Consider the following 18538-nt stretch of genomic DNA (forward strand, 5'->3'; position numbering starts at 1 on the left):
AGGGCTCATCTATGATTGAGTTTGTCGCAAAGTTACTGCAGGACACGCTGCATCTTCCCCCGGCTATGAAGCTGGAAGTCGAAAGAGCCCTTCGCGTGTTAGTCCCAAAACCTACCCAGGATAGAAAGCCACGCTCAATAATATTTAAATTCCTTCGGTACAGCACCAAGGCGGAGATTCTACGAAGGGCCTGGGGTAAGAAGAGAGTGTTTTTAGAGGATAAGTTAATATATTTCAACCAAGACTACTCCCCCCATGGTTCTCCAAAAATGCAAAGAATACTCTGAAGTAAAGCAAGTACTAAAGCAAAATAAGATTAGATTTCAAACTCCGTACACTGCTAAACATCGAGTGTTTTATGACAATGGTACGCAGTTGTACCAGACAGTGGAAGAGGCGACTATAGGCATGAAGGCCAGAGGGTTGCCCATCAGCATGATCAAACCGAGGGAAAGCCTGGCTGACAAATTATCCCGCTCCACTTGGGAAATAGTGCAAGAAACGAGAAGGCAGGAGACAGGAGGAGGCCGAGAGAAATATATCAGGAAGAGACTGGGAGTTTCCCAAAGACAGTCCTCACCCCCTTCAGAAGAGCCATAAGGTTTGGCTAACTTTAAAAATATTGAGAAGCTAAACAGAAGCAAAAGTACACGGTGATATACCTATCACAAGAAGTACTTATTATAATGTGGATTTTATATTACTTAGTTATTATTTTTATTTGCTCACTTACTCCTTTTTCCCCACCAAAATGAGAATATATATATGTGTGCATGTATGTGTATATATATATATATATATATATATGTCTGTGTGTGTATGTATATATGTTTGTGTGTGTGTGTGTGTGTGTGTGTGTGTGTGTGTGTATAGGAGGAGTACACGGGGAAATCTTTTCTGTGTAATGAATTTGTTCAATGACTTTTATGAATACTGCAATGGGGGCCCTCAACTTACAAGTAGGATGGGTTATCCCCCACAGCTAGACATTTCCTCTAGCTCAATACAGGGTCATCTACTAGAGACCTCAGCCTTGGAATCACACGTTTGTTGCCATTTTTGTTGTTATTTGTGTTTCTTGCTTCTTATTTGTTCAGGCAGTAGATCGATTAAGTTTTATTCTAATTTCAATGATACATTGACAGATAAAGGACAAGGTAAAATTAATTTCTTTTAATGTCAATGGGCTATTAAAACTAATCAAACATAAGAGAATTTTATCCAAAATGAAAAAAGAACAAACCCATGTAGTATATTTACAGGAAACTCATTTACGTGATAATGAGCATTAAAAAACTAAAGAGAATGGGCTTCACTAATCTGTTTTTCTCCTCATATAAATCAGGACACAGGAGAGGAGTTGCTATTCTTATCTCAAGTAAACTAAATTTTGAAAAAGTATTCGAAATGGGAGATAAAGTGGGCAGATATATTCTGGTAAGGGGGAATATAGACGGCAATTCAGTTACTCTATTGAATATATATGCACCCCTGGGCAGTGATATTGGTTTCTTTCAGAAAATTACTGATATTACAGTAACAGAAACAGAAGGTTTCCTGATATGTGGGGGAGACTTAAATTTACAATTACAACCAAACTTAGACTCTTCCAGTAGAAAAACCTATGAAACAATATCTTTACATAAAAAAATTAATACACTTTTTGAGGATGTTGGCTTAATTGATATATGGAGGCACCTTTTCCCTGACAGAAGGGATTACACTCATTATTCTGCTCCCCATTCTGTATATACAAGAATAAACTATTTCATAACATTTGGAAAAGACAAAGACAAAATAAACAACTGTGGAATTGGGACAATAGATGTAAGTGACCATGCACCTATATATTTATCTGTCGATTTTGACCTACAACCAAAGAATACTATTTGGAAACTAAATTCAAGTCTACTCAATGATCCGTACTTTAAGGAACAAATTAAAAAAGAAATTGGTCTCTACTTAGAACTTAATGATAATGGAGAGGTTTCACTTCCCATTTTATGGGATACCCAGAAGGCAGTCTTAAGAGGGAAAATTATAGTGATATCTTCATATAAGAAAAAAATAAGGAATAAAACATTAGAGGAATTACAAAATAGGCTGAAGGAACTAGAGAAAAACACAAATTGAATTTGGCGCAGGACACATTAGGGGAAATTAAAAGAATTAGGAACAAAATAAATAATTTGGCTACGCAAGAATTCAGGAAAAACTTAGTTTCTGAAACAGAGACATTATGAAAGTGGATCGAAATCTATGAAAGTACTGGCATGGAAACTGAAAAAAAAGATAGCAGAAAATACTATTCATAGAATTAGGGACCCAAGAACGAAAATGATAAAAAATAAGCTAAGTGAAATTCAAGAAGCTTTTGAAGTGTTTTACAAAACTCTATATTCCAAAGTTCTGGGGGAAGCATAACCCAAATTGACACCTTCTTGAATTCTCTAGAGTTATCCACTTTAAGCGAAGAACAAAATAGAATGATGACTGCTGACATAACTGAAGTTGAATTAAAAGTTGGATCATATACAAAAAAATAAAATCGAAGCAATAGTGATAAGCGTGTATGCTGAAAAAGCATTTGATTCAGTTAATTGGAAATTTCTTTACAGAGTTTTACATAGATTTGGTTTCCAAGACACAATTATTAAAGACACTATATGACAATCCTACTGCTAGGATTAAAATCAATGGATATTTATCAAATAGTCTTACCCTAGAAAGGGGCACGAGACAGGGTTGTGCATGGTCACCACTACTCTTCGCGTTATATCTGGACCCATTAGCTCAATACATCAGACAAAATGAAGATATCAGGGGAATTACTATTAAAGGGACAGAGCATAAATTGGCTTGTTATGCAGATGACATTTTGATCTATCTAGGGCAACCAACACACTCTTTACCTAAATTGATACAATCCTTTGAACAATATGGTCAATTATCAGGATACAAGATCAACATAGATAAAACCCATTTACTTTCATATTTCTATAGCCCACCAAGAGAAATTGAAAGTCGATACCCCTGGGCATGGCACACAGAGTCTTTCAAATATTTGGGCATCATTATGCCAAAAGATTTGGCAAAATTATCAGAGTATATTATCAGCCTTTATATAAAAAAATTAAGGAAGATGTGGCAAGATGTAACCTGATTCCTTTTTTCAGTCTCAGTTCAAGGATTGAGTCTATTAAAATGAATATACTGCCTAGACTGTTATATCTCTTTCAGACCCTACCAATAGAGATTAATCAAAATCAATTCAATGAATTGAACAAGATGCTATCAAGGTATATTTGGCAGGATAAAAGGCCTAAAGTTCATCTCAAAACTTTGCAATTAGCAAAGAAAAAGGGGGGGATGGGGTCTACCTTCTCTTAGAGATTATTATTTTGCAGCACAGTTGAGAGCTGTGATATGTTGGTGCAACCCATCATATGACGCTCAATGGAAAAACATTGAAGAGCGGGTACTTTCCATCCCCATACAAGCAATTTTGGCTGATAACAACCTGCAAAGTTACATAAATACTATTGTTAACCCATGGGTGAAATTGACTCTTAAAATATGGAAAACTACTATAAAAGAATATAATCTAGAGGGAGATATTGCAATTCTTAAATGGTGTGCATATGACTCGGATTTTACACGAAATAAATTGGATGTTAGATTTAAGGACTGGACAGCTAAAGGAATAACAGTTCTTTCAACATAATGAAAGAAGGAACACCTCTCAGTTTTGAAATGCTTAAAGAGAAACACTTATTAGAAAAACAAGATTTTTATCGGTATTTACAGATGCAACAATATGTTAATAAGATGCTTAAAAATGTAACCAAGACAAATACATGCTTGATAGAGCTCTTTAGAAAAGCGTGTAATTCAGATAATGGTAGTAGAATCATTTCAAGCATGTATAAGGATTGTCAAATCTTAAAACACATTCGACTTCATACATTAAAACAAAATGGGAGAAGGAAGGAGGGATAATTATATCTGAGGAAGAATGGACAACAATATGGAGATGTCAATGGAAGTGTACCAGTTCACAGAAATGGAGGGAGTTTGGATGGAAAAACTTGATAAGATATTTTATTACACCCTCTCAGAAATCCCATTATGATAGTAACCTCCCTGTTTGTTGAAGAAATTGTGGAACTCAAAATGCAAATAATTATCATATTTTTTGTGACTGCCCTGTTATCAAAAACTATTGTAGGGGGATAAATTATGCCCTACAAGACAACTTTAAATGTGAAATACCCTTAGAGAGTAAGACCATATATTTTGGATATATACCTCAAGAATGGTTGAAAAGAGATAAATATTTAATGAATATACTGTTGGTGGCTGGTAAAAAGACTCTTACTAGGAAATGGTTATCACAGGAGAGCCCAACTTTAAATACATGGATGGAAATTACAATGGACATTTACAAAATGGAGAAGATAACAGCATCTGTTAACCATAAGCTGGAACAATTTGATTCATACTGGGAAAAATGGTTTAACTACATAATGCCTCATAGGCCTGATTTTATTCTCACAAATCAATGAATCTGTTGTAAAAAAAAAGATCACTCCCTACTTGTACATAGTTCTTTCCTTTTGCTTGTTTTTTTCCCACTTTTTTTATGTGTATACCCCAGATAAATACTTTGTGGAGATTTGTGATGTATATGATTATATGATATATATGTACAATGTTTGAAATACATCTTATAGAAATGTTTGTTTGATGATGAACTTCAATAAAATTAAATTACAAAAAGAAATGTAGAGCTGAAGGTCATCAGCATCAAGTGAAACTTTGTGGGCAATACCCATCCTTAAAATACCAGCTATATCATTAGATTCCCAGAAAGCAATAGCTAAAGGTTCTAAGACCACATTAAAAAGCAAAGGACTCAAAGGACAACCTTGTCTAGTTCCACGTTGAAATTTAAATGGTTTAGAAATCTGAGAGTTAATAAGAACCTGAGCGGAGGGAGAGAGATAAAGTAATTTAATCCATTGAATAAAATCAGGCCCAAAGTTTTAAATAAATAATTCCATTCAACCCTATCAAAGGCTTTCTCAGCATCTAAGGATATCACACATTCCGATATCTCTTTTGCGGGAGAATAAATAACATTCAGTAAACAATGAATATTAAAGTGTGAGTATTGATTTTTGATATATCCAGTCTGATCATCAGAATTAATAGATGGCAAAATATTTTCAATCCTACAAGCCAAAAGCTCAGATAAAATTTTAGTATCAACATTAAGCAAGGAGATTGGTCTATAAGAAGAACATTCAGTTGGATCCTTATTCTTTTTAAGAATAAGTGAAATAGAGGTTTCATAAAAAAATTGTGGCAACCTACCTAATTTAAAAGAGTCCGAAAGGGCTGAATATAAGTGAGGTATATGCTGTTACGAACCCCGTAACTGGGTGTCTTACCAGCAAAGATAGGAGTATCCGTTGGAGTCTGATGATACTAATTTTGACAGTATTTATTAGTAAAAATACACAAAAATAATATCAATGCAAATATACAGAAAATATACATCATCAATACTAAACCTAAAAGTGCAGGTATAATAATAATCAATAAGAAATAAGCTCTATCATTGTCTAGGGGATAATGAATTGTCCGATGGAAATAAGAAGTTCAGTTCAGTTCATGCAGGCTGCAATAGTTGTTGGTCGCAGTGTTGCAATTGTTGCAGAGAGAGAGAGAGAAAGCAGTAACAGATATTGACTTGCCAACTTTCCTTTTACGATCTTGATCTGTCGATGCGTTGTTGTTGTGGCCATTCATGTATGACCCCTCCATCCTTTAGCTAAACCGTTCTTCCGTGGCAGACTCGTCACCCAGGCAAGGGTGGACACAGATATAAGCCCCCACCAGTCTTGTAGCGTCTCTCCTGGTGCGTCTGAGGGGTGTTCCCCAGACCTTACTTTTATCTCCACTCACAGGGTCTCAGGTGTCAATCAGGTTGGGATGATGCAGCCTATCAAACCCACCCTCTCTGGTTGCCCCCTGAGGGGTTTCAATGAATAGAACAGTACTCAATACACAACCCTTCTCCAAGAGACAATAGCAGTAATCAGTGGTTCCATTCCGCTTTTGTTAGGAGGAGACATTCCACTTTTGTGTATCTCTGCGTTGTCCCTCTCTCTCATTTCCTTGGTATCAGACCTGAAATAGTAGCGATTTTGCGATTCTCAAAAGGGGAGGGGACGACTTTGCACCCTTCTGCCCATCAGAGTTGCTCCTCATTTGTAACAATGCAAAGAGGGAAAAGCCTTATAAAGCTCTCCAGAAAATCCATCAGGACCCGAAGCCTTCCCTGAGTACAAAGAGTAATCAACCGCGGCAATTTCCTCATAAGAAATGGGTTGATCCAGCAATTTTCCATTATCATCAGAAAGTGTAGGAATGTTTAACTAATCTAAGAAATTATTCATTATAGTATTGTCTTTAGGAGGATCAGAACTATAAAGTTTAGAGTAGAATTCCCTAAAAGTATCGTTCATTTCTAAATGATCAGATGTTTTATCACCATTAGTTTTACAAATTTCTTCAATTTGGCATTTAATTATAAAGGTCTTTAATTGGTTAGCCAATAGTATTTTATCTTCATGAACATAAAACTGTCTTTTAATTTTTAAAAGTTGAGTTTCAATTGGCAAGTTAAAAACAGATGGTATTTAGTTTTAATTTCAACACATCTTCTATATAAAACAGGATCTAGAGCTAAAGCATATTTTTGGTCTATTTGATTGGCTAATTCAATTCTCTCCTGATTAGCTTTTTTCTTAACACTTGCAGTTAAAGAAATAATTTGTCTTCTAATATAAACCTGTTATGAATGTACCACAGCTCTGAGGGGCCGAAGGGTGCGGGGTAGCCCCCTCCTTCGTGAGAATCGCAAGAGCATTATTGGGTTGGGTCAGAGGACCCAGGAAATGAGAGAGAGAGACATGGTCATTGTCTCCTAGAGACAACGTTTGTGGATTGGGGACTATGCTACGTGCAAGCCCTCGGGCAAAGTGGGCTGGTTGAGAGAGAGATTGCATCACCCCAACCTGATTGACATCTACTACCCGGCGAGTTAAGATAAAAGGGGAGCTGTAGGGACAGCCCCTCAGACACACCAGAAGAAACGCTAGCGATCCCGTAATAGCGGGAAGCCATTTGAAGGAAGCCACGTGCGTTCGGTTCCCTTGCCTGGGGGCTGGTGGCTGGTACCACGGAAAACGACTTGGAACTAACAACGGGGAACCAACTCCCCCCGGATCAATGGGTTGGCCTCATAAAAGACCCGGGCAAGTTTAAAACCGTCTCTCTTAAATCCAAAGAGCTGCAGCTTGAAAGGACAGTGACTTTTATCTTTCCATCGGACAATACAATATCCCCTAGACAAACGATAGAGCTATTGCTTAAATTGATGATTATTATTATACCCGCGTTATTAGATTGAGTATTGACGACGTATATTATCTGAATGACTGTATTAATCTTATTTTGTGCCCCTTTATAAATAAAGACTTTTAAAAATAGTACCATCAGACTTCAACGGACCTCTCTCTCTTTGCTGGTAAGTGATCCAGTTACGGGAATTTCGTAACAAAAGCATCCCATAAAATAAGACTAGAAGTCTCTTCTAGCATATTCTTTTCAAAAAAACAGAGATAACAGAGTTGGATTAAAATGCCAGAATCTATTTATTTTGGAGACACCCGGAAGATTTAAAGATAAAAACACAGGAGCATGATCTGAAACAGCAATTTCCTTATATTCACAGGATCAAACCAATGGAATCAATTGACTACCAACAAAAAAGTAATCAATCCTGGAATACATATGATGAACATGAGAAAAAATGTGCACTCTTTATCAGTTGGATGCAAAAGCGCCAAATATCAACAATATCACATTTCATTAGAAAAGATCAGATAAAGGAGGCAGATCTACAAAAAGTCAATTGTTTAAAAGATGAGAAATCTAAAACAGGGTCTAAAGAACAGTTGAAGTCTCCTCCTAAAACCAGAAAATACAGACTTAAATCTGGTAAAAGCAAATAAAAGCATTCAAAAAAACCTAGATCATCTATATTTGGGGCATACAAATTAGCAAAAACCATCAATTTATTATCTAATTTCCCTGACACTATAACAAAACGCCCATTGGTACCAGACACTACATTATGTTGAATGAAAAAAACTGAATTGTCTATAAGAATCAAAACTCCTCTGGCCTTAGCCTGAAAGGAGGAATGAAAAAATAAGCCTTTCCAACGGCTGAAAAGATGTAAATTATCACATTTACAAACATGTGTTTCTTGTAAAAAAATAATTGAGACATTTAATTTCTTAATATAATTAAATATGTTATTATATTTAACAGGATGGTTTAATCCTTTCACATTTAACATTAATATCATGGTCCATTTTAAATATTACTTAAAAGAGAGGTTAGAATAAAAACTGCTGGAAAGTATATTAAATCCAAACAATGAGCTTTAAGATAAAGTAACCAAGCAACAAATGAAGCTGAGAGAACCAAACAGCTGATAAAAAAACAAGAAACGCACCCCCCCACCCACCCAAAGAGAAAGACTCAACCAAAGGGCAGTCGACAGCTAAATCTACCAACATTACCCTCCCAAAACAATCTACTGGCTGAGCTCCAAAAAATGTTCAAGGCTAACTGCATTCCAACAAGACATAGCAAAAAACAGAGCAAAATTAAACTCATTTAAAAAAACCTCATGAAACAATATAGTATAAAATATTAAAAAGAACTAAGAAAATTCAGAATGTATTAACTTGGAAAGTATTAACACTTACTGGTTAATGCCTTCCATTAACTCTTTAAAACCCAGAATTTGTAAGTTATTTCTTCTGCTTCTAGGTTCTAAGTCGATAATCTTCTGTCTTTCATTAGGTTAATTTTTCATTAACCTTTAAGTGTTAATTAACTTTTAAGTTAACACTTACTGATGTTAAAACCTTAATTTTCTAAGCAAAGAAATCAACTACAAAAAATTAGATGCGAAGGTATACCAGAAGTTTAAAAAAAACACAATTATACACAAAAGAAAGTAATGAACAGTTAGACTGCTGATTCTATAAAAAGGATCCATCAGGGAGACACAATGTAGATTTATGTAGGGAATTATTGAACAGTTAAGCTTCTGATACTGATTTGGAAATTAAAAAATCCTGCACCTCTTGAGTCGAATAGAACCATTTCTGAGAGACCTTTTTCAAAATGATTCTAAGACAAGCGGGGTAATGAAAGAGAGGGTTTAAAACCTTTATTATACAATTCTGACATAACCTTTTTAAACTTGAAACATTCATTCAACACCTCCGGTGAAAAATCCTCCACAATTCTGATCTTCTGGCCTTTATAATCAATCATACCTTTCTGACGAGATTCACGAATTAAAAGTTCCTTCACTTGAAAGTCATGCAGACAAATTATCTCTGAACAGGGTTGTTCTGGAGGAGGTCTTGGTACTGGCGATCTATGAGCTCGGTGTATTTTAGGTGGAGAACTTAAAATATTCAGAAATAAGTTAGCCAAAAGGTTTGCAAAAAATTCCGAAGACTGATTGCCTTCCATTAACTCTTTAAAACCCAGAATTTGTAAGTTATTTCTTCTGCTTCTAGGTTCTAAGTCGATAATCTTCTGTCTTTCATTAGGTTAATTTTTCATTAAACTTTACTGTTTATCACAGATCTTTTCCAGGTCATCAGTCTTCGCATCCAATATCGTCAAAGTGTCTTCATTCTCTTTTATCTATTTATCGTGTTCACTTAAAGTTTTTTGAATAGGATCCAATTTTACATCCATTCATTTAAATTCAGCACTGAGTTGCTGGAATTACTGCTGAAACTCCTCCAAAAGTTCAGTTTTATGCTCCTGAAGTGTCTCCATAATAGATTTCAAAGTTATAAGAGGGCATTCCTCCTTTTTGGTAGCTTTGGTACCCCTCATCATAAAACAATATTGTGTTTAAAAGTAAGTTTTCAAAACAAGTTGGAAACAGTTAATTAAGTATACTCTACTCGGAGCAACTATAAAAACGCTGCTACTCCACTGACAGCCAGTAGATTTCTGAGTGATTTCAAAATATGCAACTACAAATGCCAACATTTATGATTAGAACATTATGATTAGAATTAGGACAACAGCTTTTTTAAGCTTCTCATTCTTTTTGTGAGAATGGTAATTTATCATATTTACTGAAGCTCATTTCTCCTACTAAAACGTCTTTAAAGCCACCATGTAAAAATGCCATGAAATTTAAAACAACAAATTAAAATTGAAAACTTTACAAACCACTAAATCCCTCATGCTGTTGAGGAATGTAATAGCTTTCTCACAGTGTTGGGCTCTTTGTTAGAAAGCAGTGGATTTGATTGGAAAAAGGGAACACAGTGGAGGTTTGTGAGATTTGAACATTAATTCTCTCAAATCAGATATTAAAACATTTCCCAGAGCTTATCTATTTCAGCATTCTAGATCTGCAGTCTACTCTTCTCTGTGGCAGCTTTAGTTCAAGCAGCAGCTTTCCGGAAGCACATTGTACTGCAATATTCTTGACCTACATTCTATTAGCACCTTGCAGTTTGAACTATTACGATACTTCTAAAATGTGATTAAGGTTTGAGAATAATGCTCTTGATCAGTCTCCCTTGCACTCCTTAGCCACATGTTAATCAGCCCTATTTCTGGCCTCACTAGTACATGACACAGGGAACAATTCTGAGATCACAACCCTGGATGTCCTGTCCTTTAACTTAGAACCCAACATGCTGGATTCACTTTGTAGGACCCCGTTACCCCTCCTACCCATGTCATTGGTACCGCCGTGGACCACAACTCTCACAGCTCACCCTTCCCCTTAAGAATGTTGTGGGCTTGATCCGAGATGTCCCTCATCCTGGAACCTGGGAGGCATCATACCATCTGGGAATCTCAATCTTCTCCACAGAACCTACTGTCTGTTACCCTAACAAATGAATCCCCTTCCTCTTCAGGTCAACTCTTCTCCCCACACCCTTCCTTTGTGAGCAACAGAGCCAGACGCAGTGTCAGAGACCTGACTACTGTAGCTTTCCTGCTCTAGGTCATCCCCCGACTATCCAAAGTGGTATTGCTGTTATTGAGGGAAATGGCCACGGGGCATTCTGCACTAGCTGCCTATCCCCTTTCCTCCATCTGACAATCACTACCTCCTTGTATCACCAGTTCATCAACAGTTCAGCCTCCTGAATGATCTAGAGTTCATCCAACTCAATTCCTTAACATGATCTGTAAGAAGCTGCAGCAGAATGCTCTTGCAGCTGTAGTCACCTAGAACACTAGAGGCCTCTCTGCCTTCCCACATCCCACAACAGAAGACTTCCACTATCATGCCTGATGTCCTCACTGCCCTACTTGTGCAATAAAGAAAGACAGAAGAAAAAATTAAGCAAAAAAAACCCTACATCCTTTGCAACTCCTCAGCAAAGCTTCCATAAGCCAAAGCTTCAGCTCCCCACTCTTGCAATAGCTCCACAGCTTAAACCCAATTTATTTCTACTGGCCTTTGGCAAGTGCCTAAATATGCACACTCCAACATCTCCTAGTGATGTGTAGTGGGCAGGATCCGACTGTCCCCACTCACTTCTTTTGAAATCTTTCTCTTGCCACATGCACTCCAATGTCTCCCAGTGATTTGTGCTGTACAGAATGTCCAGATGCCCCTAGTCGGATACTGCCCGATCTCCCGAGTGTTTCCCGGTCCTATTTCCAATTTCCAGCATCATACTCTGGGGATAATAGGGTGGTTGATGTGAGATGGTTTCTGTTGACTGTGGAGTCCAAAACAACAGCACATTGTCTTAGCATAAGAGAATAGACATTTAAACTAAGAGGAGAAACACCTTCATTCAGGCCTATGAATCCTCTATGATAATTGAATGATGCAAGTATTGTCATCCAGTATATTGAAGAATGTTATGAAAGTATTTTGGAAACCAAGGTATTGAGTGTTTTCAGCAAGAATGAGATAGCCTAAACTTCCACACAACCCTGAATGATGATGGGACAAGACTGACAAGCTACACAGACCAATTCTGTTTGCATTATGTAAATAACAAACAACATCCTGCCAGCAAAGTTTTGGGGCACTTTGATGCCATACTCCTGGCTACTCGGCAGATTTGTGGGTTTGATGATTCTGCTATGTGCTGAACAATTTCAACATCATGAGCTTCAGTTCTAACTAAAATCTATATGGCAATTTGTGCACAGCCCTCAAAGAAGAGGGAAGAGGGAGGACAAGGGCTGGCTGAACTGTTCACTTGTTGTGAGCCTTTCCATGGATACAGAACACATATCTATGCTTAAAATGTGGTTAACATGGACATAGATCTATTAGTGTTGTGAAGTGTGGTGAACTACATACACCTGTCTGGACACGCCCCCCTGCTGACTGCTCCTGTGGCTCCTCCCACAGACCACTGTATAAAGGCGATTGAGGCCTGAGCCCTGCCCTCAGTCTCCAGGATGTAGTATGGTGGTCAATTGCTGCTTGTTCTTTCTTCCAGTCAGTAAAAGCCGATATCTCACCTCATGTCTCAGAGAGTTATTGATGGTGCATCATGAAGGTAGTGAAAAGCTATACAGTTTTGATTTCCAGTACGGTAAATTTCACACAATTATGCCAGCTTGTGAAGATGTTGACTAGAGACTGGGGTCTGCATCTATTGTGATATAATGACGGTGAAAGAGAAGGCTCAATAAATGAGTCGCTAAACTATGTGAGAAAAAATTGACATTAATGAAACAGGAGGTTAAATAAACAATACATCATTACAGAAGACATGTCATCGAGCAACAGTGCTATAGGTAACTCAATAAGTGCAAGGGAGAATTAAATTCTGATTATCTATAATGATCATGAACGTGGCCAAAACAAGGGCAAGGTTGGGAATGGAGCACTTGTGGTTAAGGAGTGGGACAGGTACCTTTAGTGCATTGTGTAGAATGTATTAGCTGGCTTGACATGGCCCCTGAGAAGCTATCTAGAGAGTCAGCCGTTTCTTTCAGTGTTTGTTTTAAGAACATTTTGAAAGGAGCACAATTTATTTTCTGTCTGGGTAGCATCCAACTTGATGGCATGATAATCAATTTCCCCCTCTAGTAAATAAAATTCCTTTCCTTCCTCCCTCCTCTTCTATTTCCTACTCTGTCCTCTTAACTCTTCTCATCTGCCTATCACCTCCCCCGGATCTCCTCCTCCTTCCCTTTCTCCACTCTCCTCTCCTATCAGATTCTTTCCTCTCCAGCTCTTTATCTTTACAACCTACTTGTCTTCACCCATCCCCCCCACCATGTCATTCTGGCATCTTCTTCCCATTCAATCCTGAACAAGGGTCTCGGCCTGAAAGATCAACTGTTTATTCACTTCCATAGATGCTGTCTGACCTGCTGAGATCCTCCAGCATTTTGTGCTGTGTGACATTTTGAAAGGATTTGTGATAGAAACTTTATGCCAAGTTCAATTTGAAAGATGGAGAAAGATTGTGCGTGGAATGGGCTGCCAGCAACGGATAAGAGGCTTTTAGATAGGTACATGGGGCTTAGTAAAATAGAGGGCTATCGGTAAGCCTAGTAATTTCTAAGGTAGGGACATGTTCGGCCCAACTTTGTGAGCCAAAGAGCCTGTGTTGTGCTGTAGGTTTTCTATGTTTCCATGTTTCTATTACAGAAATGGTGATTGTATCGCTAAACCTCCCAGTTACTTGCATCATTAAGATTTAGTAATGTTCATATGATCAAGCAAGATGAAACTTAAAATTACTTACCTCAGTGCAGTTGTCAGAGTATAAAAAGAGTACATGGTCGAGGGGAATACATGATTCAATGTCAGCTCGATTCATAAAGCAGTCTAAGAGAAAGGTGGCACATCAGTTCTCACTACACCAAGTTGCTCAAGTTTTGAAGACATTGGGTAAGTTAAAGTTCGTTTTGCATATACTGGATAATTCGTCTCAATATCTAATGGGATTAACTTGTCATTAAAGATTCCAATCCTAAATTAATCTGATCAATTTATATTGACCTTGTTTGTTTCAGCATATTTATAATCATTAAGCAGTTAATGTTCTTCTCCGACAGCTTCTCCCCAACACCAATCTGCACCTCCAAGAAGGCAAAGTGAACAATGTTACATGCAGGCTCCCCTTCAAGTTGTACAACATTCCAACTCAGAAATACACCATTGTTCCAGAAGGACTGCAATAATTCAAGCAGGTAACTCACTGATTCAGCAGAAACTGATTTTCCCAGAGAGTGGTGAGTCTGTGGAATTCTCTGCCCAATGAAGCAGTGGAATAAATATATTTAAGACAAGGTTGGATAGATTTATGTATAGTAGGGGAATTAAGGATTATGGGGGAAAGGCAGGTAGGTGGAGATGAGTCCATGGCCAGTGAAGCCATGATCTTATTGAATGGCAGAGCAGGCTTGGCAGGTTGGATTGCCTATCTCTGCTCCTATTTCTTATGTTCTGATTAAAACCAGTACTTTCAATGGACGTTAAAATTGGCCATTTAATTAACTAGCAGCTAAGTAGATACTGTAAATCTCCCTTCCATGTGTTTGCTTTTCCTGCCATTCTGCTTCTCTGAACATCAACAACACCGTAAAACAAAGGGGCAGAATTAGGCCATTTGGTCCATTGGTGGAGTCTGCTCCACCAATCAACTCTGGGTGATTTATTACCCAATCAACCTTGTTCCCCAGCCATCTCCCAGCATCCTTATTAATCAAGAACCTCGCAACCTTCACTTTAAGTATATCAAATAATTTGCTCTCCACAGCCATCTGTGGCAATGAGAAATTCCTCCTCATCTCTGTTCTAAAGGGATGTCCTCCCTTCCAAAACCATGATAGGATTCACCTTGTCTCACCCACCATTGTAACAGGATTCATATTCAACGTTTCATCCCTGGAACCACCGATGAGATGCCACCATCCCTATCTCTCTCTCTCTCTCTCTCTCACAAATGCCACTGAATATTTCCAGGATTTTTGTTTCAAGTTTACTCTTCCAACATATGCAGCATCTGGCTTTTGCCTGACTGCACTTTGTAATTGGAATTATATAAAATCAATTTCATTCAGTAAATTCTGAAAGGAGATAACAATCATTTCAGTTATTAATTTGCAATAGCCACTCCTGTTCTGTTTTCATATGCCCTGCTGCTGAAGAATGACAACAAACAATCTTGGTCTTGAACAAAAGAATGAAACACTTCTCCTTTACAATCACCACATAAGAGTTTCAAGCATGCAAGAAAATAAATCAGAGATATTTTCTTAATCATTATTTCTTTGCATGTCACATAGCTTGGGTATATAAGCTATTAATTCATCTGTTTTATTCAGAATATAAGCATATGAGCAGTGAGATGGCACAGGAAAGGTTTTATTTTGTTGCTAATCCTTAATAGCTGTTTCATTGTAGCCAGAATCGCAGTCAGGACAGTGGAATGTTTCTCCTGCAAGATGTATGAAGTCAAAGAATGTGATACCTCTATCTAAGAAAGAAACAAGGGAAAATGCTGGAAACTATAGACCACTGAGTCTCATGTCATTTGTAGGGAAATTGCTGGAGAAAATTCTTAATGATGGGACATATGAGCGTTTGGAAACCCATGGCCTAATTAGAGAGAGACAGCATGGTTTTGTGTTGGGCAAATCATGTCTTACCAACTTGACTGAGTTTTTCGAGAGTAAAAGTAGAGCAGTATTCTACTAGATGTTCTCCACATGGAATTTAGTAAGGCTTTTGACAAAGTCCATCATGGGAGGCTAATCCAGAAGATTAGGATGCATGGATTCCACAGGAAAATGGCTGCTTGGATTCAGAACTGACTTGCCATAGTAGATAGAGGGTAGTGGTCAAAGGTACTTATTCGAACTGGAGGTCTGTAATTAGTGGTGTTCTACGGGGATCTGTGCGAGGACCTTTGCTATTTGTGATATATATCAATGGCCTGGATGAAAAAGTAGATAGGTGGGTTAATAATTTTGTGGATGATTGGTGGAGTTGTGGATAGTGTAGGAATCTGGCAAATTATACAATGCAATGTAGATCAGTTGCAGATATGATCAGAGGAATAGCAGATGGAGTTTAACCCAGATAAATGTGAGGTGTTTGTTGGACAAATGCAAGGAGATAATACACTGTTAATGGCAAGACCATTGACAATGTGCTGAGCAGAGAGATCTTGGGTTCAGGTTCAAAGCTCCTTGAAAGTGGCTACACAGGTCGATAAGGTGGTTAAGAAGGCTTGTGGATTGCTTGTTTTTATTAGTCAAGGCATTGAGTTCAAAAGTCAGGAAGTTCTGTTGCAACTTTATTAAAGCCTGGTTAGGCCACATCTGGAGTATTGCATACATTTCTGGTCACCCCACTATAGGACGGATGCTGAGGCTGTGGAGAGGGTGAAGGGAGATCACATTGAGGTTTATAAGACTGAGAGGCATAGATAGAGCAGACAGCCAGTATCTGTTTCCCAGGGTAGAAATGTCTAATACAGAGGGTATGCATTGAAGGTGAGAGGGGGTAGGTTCAAAGGGGATTTGAGAGGTGTTTTTTACTCAGAGAGTTGTGGGTGCCTGCAATGCACTGCCCGGTATGGTAGTAGAGGGAAATATATTATTGGCTTTTGGATGTTTAGAAAGGCACCTGAAAATGAGTTAAATGGAGGGATATGGATATTGTGTAGGTAGGAGGGGTTAGCCTTTGAGGTTTTTTTGACTTCCTTTTTACTGGTTCAGCACAACCTGTTCCTTTGCTCTAGTGTTATCTGTTCAGTCATGTTCTCCCTAATGACTACCAGTGAAGGAGGCTGTCAGTGCGGTGTAATCAGAATCAGCAAAGTTTAACTTTTCTGGAGGTGGTCACACCCAAGGTAAGGCTTCAGATAGATGAGTGGCCACCAGGGAAGTACAAAGTCAGTCAGGGTTCCCCTTTGGCCATTCACCTCTCTTCAGCTATTGTCGAGGGGATGTTCTATCAGGGGCTTGTATTATTAGTCATGTGATGGCTCTGAGGCTCAGAGGGAAAGGGTGCAGTCAGATACAGCACTGGAGATAGGAGACTCCAACATGAGGGAGGCAGACAGGAGATTCTATGACTGCAGAATAGACACCAGTATGGTGTGTTCAAGTGCAACCCTGTTCTTGAAACAGGTTGCACTCGAAATGAGGGAAATTTTCTTTGCTAATGCTACACAAATGGATTAATTACATTAACGGCGGGGGGGGGGGGGATTCTGATGCAAATTCTAAGATAAAACAGCAGCGATTGATTGCAAATTTCTTAATTGGGGCACAGTAAAGGCAAGGAAAGGAATACAGAGTTAAGCTGCATTTATTACAGTGCTCGAGGTTTAATGGGTAAGACGGAGGAACTGGATTGGCTCTGAGGACTGAGTTGTTACAGAATCTTGGCTGAGAGAAAGGCAGGCCTGACAGCTCACTACACCAGGTTTCAGATGTTACAGGCGTGAGAGGGGTACAGGTAAGCGAGGAGGGGTGTTGTCTTTTTTATAAAGAATGAAGACATTAAAGAAGACATTCTTGGGGAATTTTTGAGAACATGTGAGAATGAGGAGTGACATTATAGAAATGTTTAAAATTATGAGAGGCATAGATAAGTTGAAGTTGTTTTTCCCAGCATAGGGTAGTCCAAAGCATGGGGGCAGACATAGAGTGAAAGGGAGAAAGATTTAAACGGGACTTGAGGGGCATTTTTTACAGAGTGGTGAGAAACTGGAACGAGCTGCCAGAGGATGTAGTTGAGACAGGTCCAACAATAGCATTTAAGATAGGTATAAGGAGGGGCAAGGTTTAGAGACATGAAGATATAATAGGTCCTAGCCCTGTAATTATACAGAGCATTTTGCAGCCTTGCAAAGTCCCATTTTAGAAGCAATGTATTAGCTTTATGTTCTAGCCATTGATAAAGCGTAGAAAAACAGCAACAAATTCTGCACAGCTAGACGCCACAAAATAAAAGTTAGACATTCTACTGAAGTTGTAGTTTGATAGGTATTTTGTTAAGAACTTAAGTTTTATTTAGTTGAGAGTTCTAAGATGATAGTCTGCTAAATTTTTATCCATACAGCTATGCAAAACTCTTCTCAGCCTCTGCGTGCTTCTGATTTACGTATCTTTTAGTTATTTTTAATCTTTTGTTTCCTGCACAAATATCTACCCTTTAATCATTTTCTAATTTGAGCCCAGTACCATTTTGTAGATTGTTTCATGCCTGCTTCTGAATAGGGCAAGTAGTTCTGCAGATCTTTCTACAGATTACATACTGCAGTAAAAAGATTGAGAAAGATGTTTGGCCAATCAGATGAGCTAAGTTAGTGACAAAAGGCTGTTATATAAAAGACAAACACAGACTTGGGAGTAAAGCGCTAGAGTAAACACAAAAATAAATATTTGAACTAAATTGATT

Source organism: Hypanus sabinus, chromosome 2, assembly GCF_030144855.1.
Source record: "Hypanus sabinus isolate sHypSab1 chromosome 2, sHypSab1.hap1, whole genome shotgun sequence".
NCBI classification, from domain to species: Eukaryota; Metazoa; Chordata; class Chondrichthyes; order Myliobatiformes; family Dasyatidae; genus Hypanus; species Hypanus sabinus.